We start from the raw sequence: 21196 nt of genomic DNA, 5'->3' as shown, positions 1-21196 counted from the left end.
ACAAAAAACAAATGGGACCTAATTAAATTTAAAAGCTTTTGCACAGCAAAGGAAACCATAAAGGGAATGAAAAGACAACCCTCAGAATGGGAAAAAGTATTTGCAAACAAAGCAACTGACAAGGGATTAATCTCCAAAATATACAAAGAGCTCATGCAGCTCAATATCAAAAAAACAAGGAACCCAATCAAAAAATGGGTGGTAGACCTAAGTAGTCATTTCACCAAAGAAGACATACAGGTGGCCAACAAACACATGAAAAGATGCTCAACATCAGTAATTATTAGAGAAATGCAAATCAGAACTAAATGAGGTATCACCTCACACTGGTCAGAACGGCCATCATCAAAACATATACAAACAATAAATGCTGGAGAGGGTGTGGAGAAAAGAGAACCTCCTACACTGTTGGTGGGAATGTAAATTGGTACAGCCACTGTGGATAACAGCATGTAGGTTCCTTAAAAAACTAAAAATAGAGCTACCATATGACCCAGGAATCCCACTCCTAGGCATATGTCTGGAGAAAACCAAATCCAAATACATAATTCAAAAGGATGCATTCACCCTGATGTTCATTGCAGCACTATTTACAATAGCCAGGACATGGAAAACTAGACAACCTAAATGTCCATAGACAGAGGAATGGATAAAGAATATGTGGTACATATATACAATGGAATATTACTCAGTCATATAAAGGAACAAAATAGTGCCATTTGCAGAGACGTGGATGGACCTAGAGATTGTCATACAGAGTGAACTAAGTCAGAAAGAGGAAAACAAATATCATATAATATACTTATATGTGGAATGTAGAAAAAGAGGCTGCCCTTTGAAGCTGCTGTTGAAGACTGATTCTGCTCATTGTGATGGATACAGCTAAGTTCATTGCTAAGTTCATCATTCTAAGTTTATCATGCCCTTCACTTGAGCTGCTTAGGAATATGTATTTCTGTTCTAATTCAGAGTTTCAGCTTCTGATCTTGAGTAAGATATCCTACCTGGGTACCTGGACTTGGAGACCTCCATTACAAGTTAGGCCAGACCAGCTCCTTTCCTATTATAATCAACTTGTAGTGCCTTGCATTGAGCCTGGATTCCTAGCAGAAACTCCCTTTCCCCTTTCATAAATTCTAATGTGGGATTTTCCTCTTCTGTTTCCTTTCTCAGTACCTGATGTTGGATAGAGCAATTCTTGTCCACTTTAACAGCTTTTCCTTATTTTGAATCTTGGAAAGCCAAGTTTTTGTTCTCAGTACCTTTCCTCCTCTATGTCTCTCTGCTCCTATGGAAATTGCCTCATAACTCCTGTTGGTATATGTGTGTGGGGGGGATTGCGGTGGTGGTATGAGCCCAAACTTTGTATTAAAGCCTAAAGCAGACTTACAAAATCAAATAAAATTTATATCTCTTTGTCTTAACCTTGCCTAACTAAGGTCACTCAGGTGATAATGTCTCTGAACAAAGAAAATCTATTCCAGTATTCTGTACCTGCCTTATCAGAGATCACTTTACATTAATAATAAAAGAGAAACACTAAAAATGAAAAATGACAAATAGCCTAGAAAATGATATTACCCAGAATTGGCAAGGATATAGAACTATAAACATCCCACCATACTACTGGTGTGAGTGCAAATTGATAAAAACATTTGTGTAGCTATTTATATTAAATGGTATATCATTTAGCTATTGCTATATAAAAAACTACCCCAAAATTCAATGGCTTAAAATAATAAACATTTATTATTCTTCACAAGTCTACAAGTCAACTGGGAAGTTCTGCTAGTTTGGGTTAGTCTTAGTTACTTATCTGTGGTCAGCTCTAGTTAGGTAGGTAGCTTTGTTCATCTTGGCTGGGCTCTCTCACGGGTGAGATCAGCTAGCTACAGGCTTTTCTAGGATGGCTTTGCCTGGGATAAATGGGATCCCGTTTGTAATCAGCTGGATGGAACAGGCTTGTTCACGTGCAGTATCAGGATTCTAAGAGACTGAGAAGAAGCATACAAGGCTTCTTGAGACCTAGGCTGGGAAGTTATGGTCCCTTCTACCAAACTGTATTGGCTAAACAAGTCACAAGCTCAGCTCTATTTTTAGTTTTTTATGGCACCTCCATACTGTTCTCCATAGTGACTGTACCATTTTACATTCCCACAACAGTGATTCTACCAAACAGAAATAAACTTACAGATATAGAAAACAAACTTATGGTTTCCAGGGGGTAAGGCGGGGAGGGGTAAATTGGGAGATTGGGATTGACATATACACACTACCATATATAAAATAGATAACTAATAAGGACCTACTGTATAGCACAGGGAACGATACTCAATAATCTGTAATGGCCTATATGGGAAAGAATCTAAAAAAGAGTGGATACATGGATATGTATAACTGATTCACTTTGCTGTACACCTGAAACTAACACAACATTGTAAATCAACTATACTCCAATAAGAATTTTTTAAAAAGTCACAAGCTCAAGTCAGATTCAAGGGGTGGAAAAAAAGATTTCAATATTTAATGAGAGGAGCTACATAATCACATTTCAAAAGTGTGTACCGTAAAAGTGACTTTTTTTTTTTTTTTTTTTTTTTTGTGGTATGCGGGCCTCTCACTGTTGTGGCCTCTCCCGTTGCGGAGCACAGGCTCCGGATGCGCAGGCTCAGCGGCCATGGCTTACGGGCCCAGCCACTCTGTGGCATGTGGGATCTTCCCGGACCGGGGAACAAACCCGTGTCACCTGCATTGGCAGGCGGACTCTCAACCACTGCGCCACCAGGGAAGCCCAAAGTGACTCATTTTTTGATGCTAGACGGCTGGCAGCTTTTCATCTTTTCTCCTCCCTCTTCCCCTTCTGCCCCATATCTGGGCAACCTGATAAGAAAGCCTGAGTGCACTCTCCTTTGGAGCCAGTGGGGAGTTCAAACCGCTAAGCTCCTGCCCATGCAGGAACCTTGACCTGAGCACCACCTCTTCACCATCATAAAACTCCAAGCAGCCAGGTCATCTTCCTGCTCTCTCAAGCCATACTTGAGTCAGTGTTGAGAGGTGCTATGCTTTTCCCTAAAAGTCTCATTATTTAAGTGATACATCTTTTTATGCCCTCTTGGTGTATGTGTATGGCATCATTAACCTTGATACCAAAATCAAATTTTGGGGTTCATCCTGAGCGACACAACAGTGTGGATACTTGGTAAATGTGAAGAAATGCAGCCATTTGTGTAATTTATTACAATCAGCATTTGCTACAGTATATTAGTCACAAGCAATGTCCCAATCTCAGTAGCTTATCAAGACCAAGGCATATTTTTTGCTGATGCTACATCGTTTTTTGTGTGTGGGTGTGATGGGCTTTGTTCTATTCTTGTTGGCTATGGCTGTAGCTATGGCTACCGATGTCACCACAGGAGGCTGGTAGATGCTATCTACTTGGTTCTGTTGCATGGATCATTTTATTCCAAGCTGATGGGCAAGCCCTCATCTGGAGCATACAGTTCTAATGTCAGAGAAAGAGGAGTAAAAGAGCTGCAGCAAAAACGCAATGTCTTTTGAAGTTTCTACTCTGATGTGGTATAGGTCACATCTTCCTATATGCACTTGGCCAAAGCAAGACATTTATCCATGCTCAGTGGCAATGGGACATGAATAAATACTCCTTCCACAGAAGGCATTATAAATCACATGGCAATGGATGAATAATCCTCTTAGTGGAAGGGAGGAAATTAACTGGGAAAAATAATATAATCTACCCAGGAACTTTTGCAAAAGTGTCAAAGCTTTATATATATTTTTTTGTTTTTGATCTACTAATTTTCTATCTAGGAATTTAACCTAAGCAAGAGGATGTTTGAAAATATGGAGCCATGAGGGGGATCATCACAACCTTTTGCAAGAGAAACTCCCATCAATAAGGTATTTGCTAATATATTATAATACGTTATTATGATACAATATATTTATCCATTAAAAGTATATTATGGAAGAGCACAACAATATCAAAAATGTTCACAATATTGTGATAAAAGTTTATATAGAGAGTATATACCAAAGGGCTTATTCATTTTTAGAAAGTTTTAATTGTAGTAAAAAACACATAACATAAAATTTACCATTTTATGGTTATGAAGAACCTAGGGGCAAGACAGGAATAAAGACTCAGATGTAGAGAATGGACTTGAGCACACGGGGAGGGGGAAGGGTAAGCTGGGACGAAGTGAGAGAGTGGCATGGACATATATACACTACCAAATGTAAAATAGATAGCTAGTGGGAAGCAGCCGCATAGCACAGGGAGATCAGCTTCATGCTTTGTGACCACCTAGAGGGTTGGGATAGGGAGGGTGGGAGGGAGATGCAAGAGGAGGGGATATGGGGATATATGTATATGTATAGCTGATTCACTTTGTTCTACGGCAGAAACTAACACACCATTGTAAAGCAATTTTATTCCAGTAAAGATGTCAAAAAATTTTTACCATTTTAACCATTTTTAAGTGTTTTAGCTTATTTATTTTTAAGAAAAAAATATTTATATAACTATGTATTGGGAAAACACCAGTAAGAAACCCACATTGAACATTTATAGAGATAAGATATCTCTGTGTGTTAGGTAAACTTTGTTTTCTACTTTTCATTTACTGTTATTTGCTGAAATCTTAAATGAACATTGTTGTTTTTGCAATATAAAAGAGTATAAAATGTGAGAAGTGGTGAGAACTTGGAGATCTTTGATGTAAAAAAATATGAAAATGCAAATTTTTATTTATGACCACAAAGGTGTGATAAATAATACTATGTGAAGCATCCAGTGTTTGCACAGCTTAAATTTGACACCAAGTTCATGATATTTAAAAAATGTTGTTAATGGGGGCTTCCCTGGTGGCGCAGTGGTTGAGAGACCGCCTGCCAATGCAGGGGACGCGGGTTCGTGCCCCAGTCCGGGAAGATCCCACATGCCGCGGAGCGGCTGGGCCTGTGAGCCATGGCCGCTGAGCCTGTGTGTCCGTAGCCTGTGCTCCACAGCTGGAGAGGCCACATCAGTGAGAGGCCCGTGTACCGAAAAAAAAAAAAAAAAAAAAAAGAAAGGAGTATAAAATGCATAATTTCAATTAGTCTCTCAGTAGTGAGCTTATAAAAAATAGTTGCTAAAAGAAGAAACTTGTTTTATTTAGTAAATTCTTCATGTTCACTTTATCTTTGATTGTTTTGCCTTATAAAGATCAGGTCATTCTGTGAAGTGATGGCAGAGTTTTGTTATTTGCCGTGTTTTCCTTTAAGTTGCAGAATGGTTTCTTCAAACAAAAGCTTATACGGGAGTCTAGTTTATCACAAGGAGCTGCTATGCCTGCAGGAAATGTGGTGTAGGACAGGGTTTGGAGTTCTGTTCACCTGGCATCCTTGATCCAGTTCTCATTGTTGGCCCCTGATGCAACTCCGGAGATCTGGGCTCCAGGAGAAGCCGGTTTTAACCATGAATTTGAAGCATAAAGCAACACAACATTGCTCTCAGTAGTAAATCCATATATTGTCCCTCCACCATTAACACTTGTAAAAACAACTCCACTAAAACACTACAAGCTTGTAAATTGTGGTCAGTTTTCAGGAGTTTACAATTTCTATCATGGAAATGTTTGAATTTCAACATTTCCTTTAAATTGATGGAGGTATCACATTTTCATAGAGAACATCTGTTGGAGTTAAGTTTAACATGGTCTTACCTGTAATTAAGGTCACAACAGATTTATTCAGACACTTGCACACGGGGTTCAGCATGCCACACATGCCAGCCTCTTATTTTAATATGGGAGAGGGTAATCTGTGGCTTAGTGACATGGAACCAAAGGTTACAGAGTCAAGGTAACATAGGAAGAGAGAACATAACTTTTTATGTATGAAAGAGAAAAATTACCCAGAGTTTTAAGGCAGAACAAAGAAAGATTTGACACTTGCGTGATGCAGGAAGCAGTGAAGGTTTAGAACTAAGCTATGTTCAGGAGAGGACAGCAAAAATGTGATTGAATTCCTTCAAGGGTTTGATCTTCATGCAGCCCAATCCTAAATCATTTATCTTATGCTCAAACCAATCAGCTACCAGGTGTGAAGGACCATACACAATTTGTGAGGTCCAGTGCAAAATGAAAATGAGACACCCCTTGTTCAAAAAGCAGGAAAAAATCTTGCTAAAGGTACTAAAGTATAAAGTTTTTTTCCTTCCATTCATGGTTTGTCTCTGACTTATCATGATGAATTTTATTTGCTATTTAATGCCATTATAAGTCAAGAAAAATAAAAAATTTAAATCACTAGCATGAATTTTACTGTTCGTCTTTACCTTGTGCAATACCAGTTTTAATGCAAATTTTAGGGCATTCAACTCTTACACAGAACCACCAATCACACAGTTCATATTTTGTAGCTCATATATGTATATTTATTTTATTCCTACCAGAACAGTGGAAATGCTACTGAAAACTGGTTCAACTCTTTCTATATCACTTTTTGATATGCACACATTCTACTAATATCCTCTACCCTCAGCTTACTGATAAATAAGAAAGGATTGAAAGGAAGAGGTACTACGGATTGTCCTATCTTTCCCTTTCCTTCTATGTGACCATTTTCAGCATAAGTGGTCAGTTAACACAGGGAAGTAACATGAGTAAGAAGGGATATGATGGTGTTCCTTTGCCATTTCTGTTTCTGAAAGGCAATTCTATTGCCTTCTTTCTGCATTTTAACAAGTGCTGGTTTGAATGAGTAGCATGACCTCTCAAGGCTGTTGACATTCCCACTTAGTCATAAAGGTAACATGCTTATCTTGGACTCTGAGTCTTGTTGAACTCCCACACATCTTGGCTTCACCACAATTCTCTGCTCAGGGGCATCTTGAATATTATTTGCAAATGGCCAAGGGACCTAAGTAATAATAATTAATGACCTAAGGTAGTTATTATTACTATTACTATCACTATTATTATTATTGCTTGGTGATGGTTTTAGCCTATTTGGACTGTATAACAAAATACCATAGACTGGGTGGCTTATAAACAGCAAACATCTATTTGTCACAGTTCTGAAGGTTAGGAGTTCAAGATCACAGTGCTAGCAGATTTGGTGTCTGGTGAGAACTTGCTTCCTTGTTCATAAATGGCCACTTTTCACTATTTCCTTTCTTGGTGGAAGAGGCAAGAGATCTTTCTCTGATTTCTTTTATAAAGGCACTAATCCTATGCTTGTGGCTCTGCCCTTGTAGCCTAATCATCCCCCAAAGGCCCCACTTCCTAACACCATCAATATGGGGGTTAGGATTTCAACCCTCAAGGTGAATTTTGGGGGTCACAAACATTCAGCCCATATCAGTGATAGAATTTCCCCACCTTGGGGTGCCCATGTCATGTTCTCAAACACTTTACATTATGTCCATGTGTTCTGTTTTTTTCTCTGCTTAGCACTATCCATTTTGTTGACCATGTCCAGTGCTTCTCATCCTGGCTTACTTATTGGTCAAAGAAGAGAAGAAAATCAATCAGTGGGAGGTGGTAGACATAGCTTGTGTAGAAATACCACTCCCATTCCCCACCCTCTATTTTTTTTTTCTTTTTGTGACTCTTGCCACTGAGTCATATTTAGGTTTTCCCATCCTGTTTAGAGTTCTTCTATCACCTAGGGAACATGATGCTCTAGAAACGTGGTTCTAATACTTATGATTAGACGTTTTGTTTTCTTAAGACTTTAGATTTTAATATTCTTTGCATTAACTTCTTACAGTAGGCTGAATAATTGTTCCCCCAAAGATGTACATGCCCCAATCCCTGGTACCTGTAAATATGTTACTTTACATGGTAAAAGGGTCTTCATAAATGTGCTCAAGTTAAGAATCTTGACATGGGGAAATTATCCTGGATTATCTGGGTAGGCCCAATGTCATCAGAAAGGTTCTTTTAAGAGGGAGGCAGCAGGGCTTCCCTGGTGGTACAGTGGTTGAGAATCTGCCTGTCAATGCAGGGGACATGGGTTCGAGCCCTGGTCTGGGAAGATCCCACATGCCGCAGAGCAACTGGGCCCGTGACCCACAACTACTGAGCCTGCATGTCTGGAGCCTGTGCTCTGCAGCAAGAGAGGCCGCGATAATGAGAGGCCTGCGCACCACAATGAAGAGTGGCCACCACTTGCCGCAACTAGAGAAAGCCCTTGCACAGAAATGAAGACCCAACACAGCAGAAACAAACAAACAAACAAACAAATAAATAAGTTTATTTAAAAAAAGAGGGAGGCAGCAGTATCAGAGTGAGAGAAAGAGAGAAGAAGAGGTTGGAAGCAGAGGTTGGAGAAGAGGGAAAACACTACACTGCTGAGTTTGAAAATGAAGGAAGGCACTATGAGCCAAAGAATGTAGGTTGCCTCTAGAAGCTGGAGAGGACAAGGAAGCAGATTTTCCTCTAAAGCCTCCAGAGGGAAATAGTCTTGCTGATACCTTGATTTTAACCAGTGAAACTGATACTGGATTTTTGACCTTTAGAAGTATGATAATAAATTTGTGTTGTTTTAAGCCACTAAGTTTGTGGTGTGATGTTACAACAGCAACAGAAAGTGGATATACCTCTCTTCTTAATAGTTTTTTTAAATTAAAATATTTCCCCTCAATGGATGGATTATGCTACTTAATAAGTCCTAGTGTTATGATATTAACAGAAGAATTTTGATCTTGGTACATGTGGAGTATCTCTAGAAGTGTCTGAAGATTCTCCTTTTATTAACCTAATCTAATGGAATCACATGAAATAAGATCAACTTCATGAAATGAAATCTTATTACATAAAATAAGATCAACTAAATCCTTTAAAAAACTGCAGAACACAGTTGATGATGAAAGTAAGGAATTCATTTTAGTCTGTTAACATACTTGATTGTAAACAATGACCAATAACATGTGTATGATACAAAGAGGAATATTTGACCTCATGGAGTTTATGATCTACTAATGAAATAAAACAATACACAAATAACTGCAATACTGGTCAAAATATGGGTTCCATGAGAGAGTTATCATGTGATATTAGAGCTTAATGTAGGAAAATAATATATTCTGGGTTACAGAATGGGAAGGTCATCAGACTGGACCCATAATATAGTTGTTACTTGTGTTGAACTTTAGATAATGGGTAGGTATTTATTAGGGGAAGATGGAAGAAGTAGTGAGAGAAAAGGATGTTTCAGGTGAGAGAAATAATGTGAACTAAATGATAGGAGTAAAATAAAACAGGTCAATTTAGGAACAGATTAAGAAAAGATATTCCAGATTAGGAATAGATGGGATTGTTTGGAATGTAGTATATATAAAAGGGCTTAACAAGAGGAGATAGTATGGAAAGGCAGAGAGTACTGTGTTCAGAGGACATTAAATGTTGTGTTTAGAAGTTTTGGACTTGGGTCTACAGGCAAAGGAGTTTGATGCATTTGCAGAGCCAAAGAGAATCATAGGAAGAGATTTTCCAGGTGGGGTTTAAACACATGTGCCTGAAGAGTAGGAGACAAGTGAGGTTTAGAGTCAAAAAACTAAATTTTATTTCTGAGTATGCTCCAAACTTGGATAAATACTTTCTTATTCTGCTCATTTGTAAAGCTATTGTTTTGAAATGGTTTGTGGATGAGATTACTTATAGGTTTAATAATCTGTGATTCTGTGATACTGAGTTTCACTTTGGGGTATTGCAGAGGTGTCATAGTTTGAATTGTGGAAATAGTTGAGACCACAGAGGGAATAAATGTAAAATTAGAAGTAAGAGCACCAACAATATAGGTATGTGGGAAGTACAGGAGATGGAACCAGAGAAGGGCACTAAAGAGATATCAGAGAAGGAAGAGAACTCAGGGTCAGGAAAGCCATCAGATAGGAGACGCCAAAAAGGGCAAAGGTAGAGAAATTTTAGCTTGTTTATGTGCTGAAAGGTAAAATTAAAAATTAAAAAATATGCTGTGAGGAGATGTCAGGTGGGCAAGATTTTCTCAAGAGATGGAAGAAATAAAAACAAGGGTGTTGCAGGGAAGTTAGATATAGAAAGAAGGAGATACTTTTCTTTGTTATGGAAGAGGAGAAAGTGACAAGGTAAGAGTTCAGAAACACCTTGAGAGGGAGACTGGGAAGGTGAAGAGTTTCAGGATGAACAGCTTTCACATTCTTCATATGATGAGGTGATTGAATTTGCTGAGAGTGAAGAAAGTTTTTGAATAGTAAAGGATGTGAAGGAAGAGGAAAACTGAAAAACCACAGCTACAAGTCCAAAAGGGAACTAATAAACTAAAACTAATTTTAATTAAGATTAAAATAATAAAATTAAATAATAAAAATTTAAAAATTGGTTTTCAAAGGAGAATAATGAGGAAAAACATGTCTGATCGAATATTAAAACATATAAAAAAGTTGCAGTAAATACAGCAATATGGGTTTATAACATGACCAGCCTGACTGATCAATGGATCAAAATACATAGTCTAGACATAGATATGAGTAAATATAACAAATTACCATATGATGAGGAAGATATTAAGGATCAGAAGGAGAGATAGATTTTTCAATATACAATATTGGATCAAACTTTAAATTGTTAACGTTTTACAATTGTTAAAAATCAGGCTAACCTTGTACAAATAATAAGGTCCAAACTTTGCCTTATACTTCATAACAAAAAATTTCAAATGACTCTGAGGCTTAAGTGTAAAAGCAAAATTATGAAAGTGAAGGAAATAAAAATGGTGAATAATTTGATAACTCAAGGTAGGCTATTCTTTATAAGCATGAAAACAAATTCAAATCTTAAAGGAAGACTGAAGTGAGTAAAGTCCTGGTGTCAGGCACAGGAAGGAAAGAATGTCTATTTCACTTGCACAAGGGTTAGACACAGCAGAGATTTGACTGTCCATTCTTGAAGAACCACACCACTGGGGAGACCTTCAAGATGGCGTAGGAGTAAGATGTGGAGATAACCTTCCTCCCCACAAATACATCAGAAATACGTCTACATGTGGAACAACTCCTACAGAACACCTACTGAAGGCTGGCAGGAGACCTCAGACTTCCCAAAAGGAAAGAAACTCCTCACGTACCTGGGTAGGGCAATAGAAAAAAGGAAAGACAGTGACAAAAGAATAGATACGGAACCTGCATCAGTGGGAGGGAGTTGTGAAGGAGGAAAAGTTTCCACACACTAAGAGCCCCTTCACTGGCAGAGACAGGGGTGGCGGGAGTGGGGCAGAGCTTCGGAGCCATGGAGGAGAGCATAGCAACGAGTGCAGAGGGCAAAGTGGAGAAATTCCCGCACAGAGGATCAGTGCTGACCAGCGCTCACCAGCCCGAGAGGCTTGTCTTCTCACCCGCCATAGTGGGTGGGAGCTGGGATCTGAGTCTCTAGCTTCGGAGGTCAGATCCCAGGGAGAGGACTGGGGTTGGCCGTGTGAACACACCCTGAAGGGGGCTAGTGTGCCACAGCTAGCTGGGAGGGACTCCAGGAAAAAGTCTGGAACTGCCTAAGAGGCAAGAGACCATTGTTTCGGGGTGCATGAGGAGAGGGGATTCAGAGCGCCGCCTAAATGAACTCCAGAGACAGGCGCGAGCTGCAGCTATCAGCGCGGACACCAGAGACGGGCATGAAATACTAAGGCTGCTGCTGCCTCCACCAAGAAGCCTGTATGCGAGCACAAGTCACTATCCCCACCTCCCCTTCAGGGAGCCTGTGCAGCGCACCACTGCCTGGGTCCTGTGATCCAAGGACAAATTCCCTGGGAGAACACACCATGTGCCTCGGGCTGTTACAACATCATGATAGCCTCTGCCGCCGCCGGCTCACCCCACATTCCATACCATACCACTCCCTCGCCCCAGCGTGAGTGAGCCAGAGCCCACTAATTAGCTGCTACTTTAACCCCATCGTGTGTGGGCGGGAACAGATGCCCTCAGGCGACCTACACGCAGAGACAGGGCCAAATCCAAAGCTGAACCCCAGGAGCTGTGCGAACAAACAAGAGAAAGGGAAATCTCTCCCAGCAGCCTCAGGAGCAGCGGATTAAATCTCCAAAATCAACTTGATGTACCCTGCATCTGTGGAATACCTGAATAGACAACGAATCATCCCAAAACTGAGGCCGTGGACTTTGGGAGGGACTGTAGACTTGGGGTTTGCTGCATACAACTGACTGGTTTCTGGCTTTATGTTTATCTTAGTTTAGTATTTAGAGTTTGATATAATTGGTAGTTTTGTTTATTGATTTGGTTGCTCTCTTCCTTTATCATTAAAAAGAAATATATATATATATATTTCCTTTTTTTCCATTTGTGAGTGTGTATGTTTCTTTGTGTGATTTTGCCTGTATAGCTTTGCTTTACCATTTGTCCTAGGGTTCTGTCTGTCCATTTTATTTATTTATTTTAATTCTTTTAATATAGTTTTTAGCACTTGTAAATATTGGTGGATTTGTTTTTTTGGTTTGGTAGCTCTCCTCTTTCTTTCTTTCTTTTTCCTTTTTTTTTTTTTTTGAATACTGTTAAATTTTTTATTTTTAATAATTTTTTCTATTTTTAATTTTAACAACTTTATTTCTTTTAAATTTCTTTCTTTCTTTTTTTCTCCCTTTTCTTCCGAGCTGTGTTGCTGACAGGGTCTTGGGGCTCTGATGAGGTGTCAGGCCTGTGCCTCTGAGGTGGGAGAGCCGAGTTCAGGACATTAGTCCACCAGAGACCTCCCAGCTCCATGTAATATCAAACAGCAAAAGCTCTCCCAGAGATCTCCATCTCAATTCTACCACCCAGCTCCACTCAATGACCAGCAAGCAACAGTGCTGGACACGCTATGCCAAACAATTAGCAAGACAGGAACAGAACCCCACCCATTAGCAGAGAGGCTGACTAAAATAACAATAAGGTCTCAACAACCCAAAACACACTACCGGATGAGGTCCTACCCACCAGAAAGACAAGATGCAGCCTTATCCACCAGAACACAGACACAATTCCCCTCCATCAGGAAGCCTACACAACCCACTGAACCAAACTTACCCACTGGGGGCAGACACCAAACACAACGGGAAGTAGGAATCTGCAGCCTGTGAAAAGCAGACACCAAACACAGTAAGTTAAGCTAAATGAGAATACAGAGAAACACACAGCAGATGAAAGAGCAAGGTAAAAACCCACCAGACCAAACAAGTGAAGAGGAAATAGGCAGTCTACCTGCAAAATAATTCATAGTCATGATACTAAAGATGATCCAAAATCTTGGAAATGAAATGGAGAAAATACAAGAAACATTTAATAAGGACCTAGAGGAACTAAAGAGCAAACAAAGAATGATGAACAACACAATAAATGAAATTAAGAATTCTCTAGAAGGGATCAATAGCAGAATAACTGAGGCAGAAGAACGGATAAGTGACCTGGATAATAAAATAATGGAAATAACTACTGCAGAGCAGAGTAAAGAAAAAAGAATGAAAAGAATTGAGGACAGTGTTAGAGACCTCTGGGACAACATTAAACACACCAACATTCGAATTATAAGGGTCCCACAGGAAGAAGAGAAAAAGAAAGGGACTGAGAAAATACTTGAAAAGATTATAGTTGAAAATGTCCCTAATATGGGAAAGGAAATAGTTAATCAAGTCCAGGAAGCACAGAGAGTCCCATATAGGATATATCCAAAGAGAAACATGCCAAGACATATATTAAACAAACTATCAAAAATTAAATACAAAGAAAAATATATTAAAAGCAACAAGGGAAAAGCAACAAATAACATACAAGGGAATCCCCATAAGGTTAACAGCTGATCTTTCAGCAGAAACTCTGCAAGCTAGAAGGGTGTGGCAGGACATATTTAAAGTGATGAAAGGGAAAAACCAACAACCAAGATTTCTCTACCCAGAAAGGATCTCATTCAGATTCAACCAAGAAATTAAAAACCTTACAGACAAGCAAAAGCTAAGAGAATTCAGCACCACCAAATCAGCTCTACAACAAATTCTAAAGGAACTTCTATAGGCAGGAAACACAAGAGAAGGAAAAGACCTAAATAGCAAACACAAAACAATTAAGAAAATGGTAAGAGGAACGTACATATTGATAATTACCTTAAATGTAAATGGATTATATGCACCCCCCAAAAGACATAGACTGGCTGAATGGATACAAAAACAAGACCCATATATATGCTGTCTACAAGAGACACACTTCAGACCTAGTGACAAATACAGACTTAAAGTGAGGGGATAGAAAAAGATATTCTATACAAATGGAAATCAAAAGAGAGCTGGAGTAGAAATTCTCATATCAGACAAAATAGACTTTAAAATAAAGACTATTATAAGAGACAAATAAGGACAGTAAATAATGATCAAAGGATCAATCCAAGAAGATTTAACAATTGTAAATATTTAATGCACCCAACATAGGAGCACTTCAATACATAAGGCAAATGCTAACAGCCATAAAAAGGGAAATCAACAGTAACACAATGATAGTAAGGGACTTTAACACCCCACTTTTACCAAAGAACAGATCATCCAAAATGAAATAAATAAGGAAACACAAGCTTTAAATGATACATTAAACAAGATGGACTTAGTTGATATTTATAGGACATTCCTTCCAAAAACAATGGAATACACTCTCCTCTCAAGTGCTCATAGAACGTTCTCCAAGATAAATCGTATCTTGTGTCACATATCAAGTCTAGATAAAATTAAGAAAATTGAAATCATATCAAGTATCTTTTCCGACCACAATGCTATGAGACTAGATATCAATTAAAGGAAAAAATCTGTAAAAAAAATACAAACATATGGTGGCTAAACAATACACTACTTAATAACCAAGAGATCACTGAAGAAACCAAAGAGGGTATCAAAAAATACCTAGAAACAAATGACAATGAAAAAATGAAGATCCAAAACCTATGGGATGCAGCAAAAGCAGTTCTAAGATGGAAGTTTATAGAAATAAAATCCTACCTCAAGAAACAAGAAACATCTCAAACCACCTAACCTTACACCTAAAGCAATTAAAGAAAGAAGAACCAAATAACCCCAAAGTTCGTAGAAGGAAAGAAATCATAAAGATCAGATCAGAAATAAATGAAAAAGACATGAAGGAAATGATAGCAAAAATCAATAAAACTTAAAGCTGGTTTTGTGAGAAGATAAACAAAATTGATAAACCATTAGCCAGACTCATCAAGAAAAAAAGGGAGAAGACTCAAATCAGTAGAATTAGAAATGAAAAAGTAGAAGTAACAAGTGACACTGCAGAAATAAAAAGGATCATGAGAAATTACTACAAGCAACTATATGCCAATAAAATGGACTACCTGGAAGAAATGGAAAAATTCTTAGAAAAACACATCCTTCCAAGAGTGAACCAGGAAGAAATAGAAAAGATAAACAGACCAATCGCAAACACTGATATTGAAACTGTGATTAAAAATCTTCCAACAAACAAAAGCCCTGGACCAGATGGCTTCAGAGGTGAATTCTATCAAACATTTAGAGAAGAGCTAACACCTATCATTCTCAAACTCTTCCAAAATATAGCAGAGGGAGGATCGCTCCCAAACTCTATACGAGGCCACAATCAGCCTGATACCAAAACCAGCAAAGATGTCACAAAGAAAGAAAACTACAGGCCAATATCACTGATGAACATAGATGCAAAAATCCTCAACAAAATACTGGCAAACACAATCCCACAGCACATTAAAAGGATCATACACCATGATCAAGTGGCGTTTATCCCAGGAATGCAAGGATTCTTCAATATTTGCAAATCAATCAATGTGATAAACCATTTTAACAAACTGAAGGAGAAAAACCATATGATCATCTCAATAGATGCAGAGAAAGCTTTTGACAAAATTCAACACCATTTTATGATAAAAAACATCCTGAAAGTAGGCATAGAGGGAACTTACCTCAAGATAATAAAGGCGATATATAACAAACCTACGGCCAACATCGTTGTCAATGGTGAAAAACTGAAACCATTTCCTCTAAGATCAGGAACAAGACAAGGTTGTCCAATGTCAACACTATTATTCAACATAATTTGGAAGTTTTAGCCACAGCAATCAGAGAACAAAAAAAATAAAAGAATCCAAATTGGAAAAGAAGAAGTAAAGCTGTCACTGTTGACAGATGACATGAAACTCTTCATAGAGAATCCTAAAGATACTACCAGAAAACTACTAGAGCTAATCAATGAATTTGGTTAAGTAGCAGGATACAAAATTAATGCACAGAAATCTCTTGCATTCCTATGAAAAATCTGAAAGAGAAATTAAGGAAACACTCTCATTTACCATTGCAAATAAAAAAGAATAAAATACCTAGATATAACGTACCTAAGGAGACAAAAGACCTGTATGCAGAACACTATAAGACAGTGATGAAAAAAATTAAAGACGATAGAAACAGATGGAAATATATACCATGTTCTTGGATAGAAAGAATCAACATTGTGAAAATGACTATACTACCCAAAGCAATCTACATATTCAGTGCAATCCCTATGAAACTACCAATGGCATTTTTCACAGAACTAGAACAAAAAATTTCACAATGTGTATGGAAACACAGAAGACCCTGAATAGCCAAACCAATCTTGAGAAAGAAAAACGTAGCTGTAGGAATCAGGCTTCTGGACTTCAGACTATACTACGAAGCTACAGTAATCAAGACAGTATAGTATTGGCACAAAAACAGAAATATAGATCAATGGAACAGGATAGAAAGCCCAGAAATAAACCCATGCACATATGGTCACCTTATTTTTGGTAAAGGAGGGAAGAATATACAATGGAGAAAAGACAGCCTCTTCAATAAGTGGTGCTGGGAGAACTGGACAGCTATATGTAAAATAATGAAATCAGAACACTCCCTAACACCATACACAAAAGTCAACTCAAAATGGGTTAGAGACCTAAATGTAAGGCCAGACGCTATAAACTCTTAGAGGAAAACATAGGCAGAACATTCTATGACATAAATCACAGCAAGATCCTTTTGACCCACCTCCTAGGGAAAGGAAATAAAAACAAAATTAAACAAATGGAACCTAATGAAACTTAAAAGCTTTTGCACAGCAAAGTAAAACATAAACAAGAGGAAAAGACAACCCTCAGAATGGGAGAAAATATTTGCACATGAAGCAAATGACAAAGGGTTAATCTCCAAAATATACAAGCAGATCATGCAGCTCAATATCAAGGAAACAAAAAGATCCAATCCTAAAATGGGCAGAAGACCTAAATAGACATTTCTTCAAAGATGATATACAGATTGCCAACAAACACATGAAAGCATGCACAACATCATTAATCATTAGAGAAATACAAATCAAAACTGCAATAGGGTATCACCTCAATCTGTTCAGAATGGCCATCATCAAAAAATCTACAAACAATAAATGCTGGAGAGGGTGTGGAGAAAAGGGAACCCTGTTGCACTGTTGATGGGAATGTAAATTGATACAGCCACTATGGTGAACAGTCTGGGTTTCCTTAAAAAACTAAAATTAGAACTACCATACAACCCAGCAATCCCACTACTGGGCATATATCCTGAGAAAACCATAATTCAGAAAGAGTCATATACCACAATGTTCATTGCAGCTCTATTTGCAATAGCCAGGATATGTAATCAACTGAAGTGTACATCGACAGATGAATGGATAAAGAAGATGTGCCACATAGATACAATGGAATATTTCTCAGCCATAGAAAGAAACAAAATTGAGTTATTTGTAGTGAGGTGCATGGACCTAGAGTCTGTCATACAGAGTGAAATGAATCAAGGAGAAAAAGAAATACCATATGCTAACACATATATATGGAATCTAAAAAAAAAAAAAGCTTCTGAAGAACCTAGAGGCAGGACAGGAATAAAGATGCAGATGTAGAGAATGGACTTGAGGACATGGGGAGGGGGAAGGGTAAGCTGGGACGATGTGAGAGAGTGGCATGGACTTATATATACTACCAAATGTAAAATAGATAGCTAGTGGGAAGCAGCCCCATAGTACAGAGAGATCAGCTCAGTGCTTTGTGACCACCTAGAAGAGTGGGATAGGGAGGGTGGCAGGGAGACTCAAGAGGGAGGAGATATGGGGATATATGTATATGTATGGATGACTCACTTTGTTATAAAGCAGAAACTAACACACCATTGTAAAGCAATTATACTCCAATAAAGTTGTTAAAAAACGAAAGAAATAATAAACCCACACCATTTGCGTTTTCACATGCCTATAGAATAAGGGAGAAATAAATGTCACAGCCCCTCCCGACAAAAAATACTTAAAGGAAAACATTTCTAAATTTGATTGGCTCTAATTTTTTTTTTAAGTTGGAGAGTGAGAGAGATAAGAAATGTGTTTAGTAAAATGTTAATTACACTTTTCTTTGGATTGTCGGATTTTACTCATTTTTGTTCTCATTTGTATCCTTTTTGTACTTTTCTCAAGAAAAGGAATTCTTATGAATAAACTAATTTTTTATTTTGATAAAGATAAATGACAAGTTTTTAATTGTTTGGAGGTGTTTTGAGTGCAAGAATTTGAGGTGGAATGAGTCATTTTTTCGCACTGTTTTGGCATCCTATAAGTCAAAGTGGGAAAATAAGTTGTGAAATATACTGAATATTAGGGACTGAATCAAGTGGGTAGGTGCTGTGTGGGCTTTTAAGATGCTGGTGGGAAACTGGTTAAAGGGACAAACTGTGGGCTTCAGGGCTGCCTAGGAGACAAAACAGTGCAGAAAGACAAGTTGGCTAGGAGGATCCAGGGAGTGGAGGAAATGGAGCATGTGAGGACAAAGGACAATAGGTTCATTAGGATGAACCTGATGGCAGGATAAGAGAAATTCTGAGTTCTGGATCTCAGGAATTAAAAAAATCAGAGTGATATTTAGCTACAAGGAATAAATGTTTCTTGTAAAGAGTAGAAGTAGGTTGGAAAAGAATGTCATTCGAGTTGTGCAAGGTAAGCAATTGTCACCCAATATTTTCATATAGAGAAAAGGTTCTTAGAAGAAAAAAACAAAGAATGCTCTTAAAAGTGTAAAGAATTGGAACACCACGGGTTTTATTTTTTTATCATTCTAATTTAGAAAAATTATTTATTTATTTTTAACATCTTTATTGGAGTATTATTTCTTTACAGTGGTGTGTTAGATTCATAACAAAGTGAATCAACTATACATATATCCATATCTCCTCCCTCTTGCATCTCCCTCCCACCCTCCCTATCCCACCCCTCTAGGTAGACACAAAGCACCAAGCTGAGCTCTTTGTGCTATGGGGCTACCATATGGAATACTATGTTTTATATATTATTCATTAATATCAATGATGTAATCATTTTAAAAGGTAATGACGTTAATAATATTTAAATCATTGCACAAGCGCTGTATTTGCAGCATTTGCACAACTTGTAAACAACTTGCACAACTTGTCCTTTAGCCTTGCATTGAACTATGCTACCTCTCCCCACCCCTAATTTCCTAGTTCTTCAATATCATTTAACATTATTTCTGGACTCCTATTGGCAATATTGCTTTCTTTGACGAAACATCTGTGCAGTTAAAAAAAATAAAATAATGCAGTTTTGACACACATACCGTGTATTTTAAACTGATTAATTTTAAAGTGATCAGCACTACCCCTTGTATTAGGTGATCTCTAAGATTTATATTAGTTGAAATATAGTTCTATGATTTAATAAAGGATCCACCAAAAGAAATCTGAATTAAATTATTGAATTTGTTTATACATCTACAGTAGGGAAGGGTATAAACGAATCTTACAAAAATTAACAACCTTTTTTTGTTGATTGTTCACCATCCCTGCCAATTCCTCATAAAACTCAATTTTTATATCTTAGGGATCTTTATCTTCTGAAGTTGGCTTTCATTACATTTTATATGATAGCCTATTTACAACCCACTTTCAAATATTATACTCTGTTAAAGGTGAAAAGTCAGTTTTCTTTTATGCATGTAATGAAATAGAAACTCAGTTATGTTAACTGAATAGAACAAGGATACACAAAAATTTATAAATACTTATGTGCTCAGAATTAAAAGTGCAACATAGGTTCAGTCCACAGAACCACATTTTGAAAATGCTTTTCACATTAATGTAAAAATAGCTTTTACAAATTCTACTGAATCATAATGCTTAATGAAAAGTCAGATAAAGAATAAGCCACAAACCTCTAAAGAGAAATAATTTTATTGATATAATTCCTTCAGTCTGAAGAATAGTAAATTCTAATTCTTAGTATCAGATAGTTTTTACTCAGAATTTTCCTCTTTTATTTTTTTTTATTTTTCATAATGCATATTACTTTAAAAAATGTTTATTTATTTACTTTTTCTTATTAGTCATCCATTTTATACACATCAGTGTATACCTGTCAATCCCAATCTCCCAATTCATCCCACCACAACTGCACCCCCAGCTGATTTCCCACCTTGGTTACCATAAGTGTGTTGTCTACATCTGTGTATCAATTTCAGCTCTGCAAACTGGGTCATCTGTACCATTTTCTAGGTTCCACATATATGAGTTAATATACGATTTTTTTTTCTCTTTCTGACTTACTTTACTCTGTGTGATAGTCTCTAGACGCATCCACGTCTCTACAAATGACCCAATTTCGTTCCTTTATATGGCGGAGTAATATTCCACTGAATATATGTACCATATTTTCTTTATCCATTCGTCTGTCAGTGGGCACTTAGGTTGCTTCCATGACCTGGCTTTTGTAAATAGTGCTGCAATGAACATTGGGGGTGCATGTATCTTTTTGAATTATGGTTTTCTCTGGGTATATGCCCAGTAGTGGGATTGCAGGGTCATATGGTAATTTTATTTTTATTTCTTTAAAGAACCTCCATACTGTTCTCCATAGTGGCTGTAACAATTTACATTGCCACCAACAGTGCAAGAGGGTTCCCTTTTCTCCACACCCTCTCTAGCATTTGTTGTTTGTATATTTTCTGATGACACCCATTCTAACTTGTGTGAGGTGATACCTCATTGTAGTTTTGATTTGCATTTCTCTAGTCATTAGTGATGTTGAGAAGCTTTTCATGTGCTTCTTGACCATCTATATGTCTTCTTTGGAGAAACGTCTCTTTAGGTCTTCTGC

The sequence above is a fragment of the Mesoplodon mirus genome, assembly GCF_964341445.2.
Source record: "Mesoplodon mirus genome assembly, chromosome: 6".
Classification (NCBI taxonomy): domain Eukaryota; kingdom Metazoa; phylum Chordata; class Mammalia; order Artiodactyla; family Ziphiidae; genus Mesoplodon; species Mesoplodon mirus.
This window is presented reverse-complemented; position numbering follows the sequence as displayed.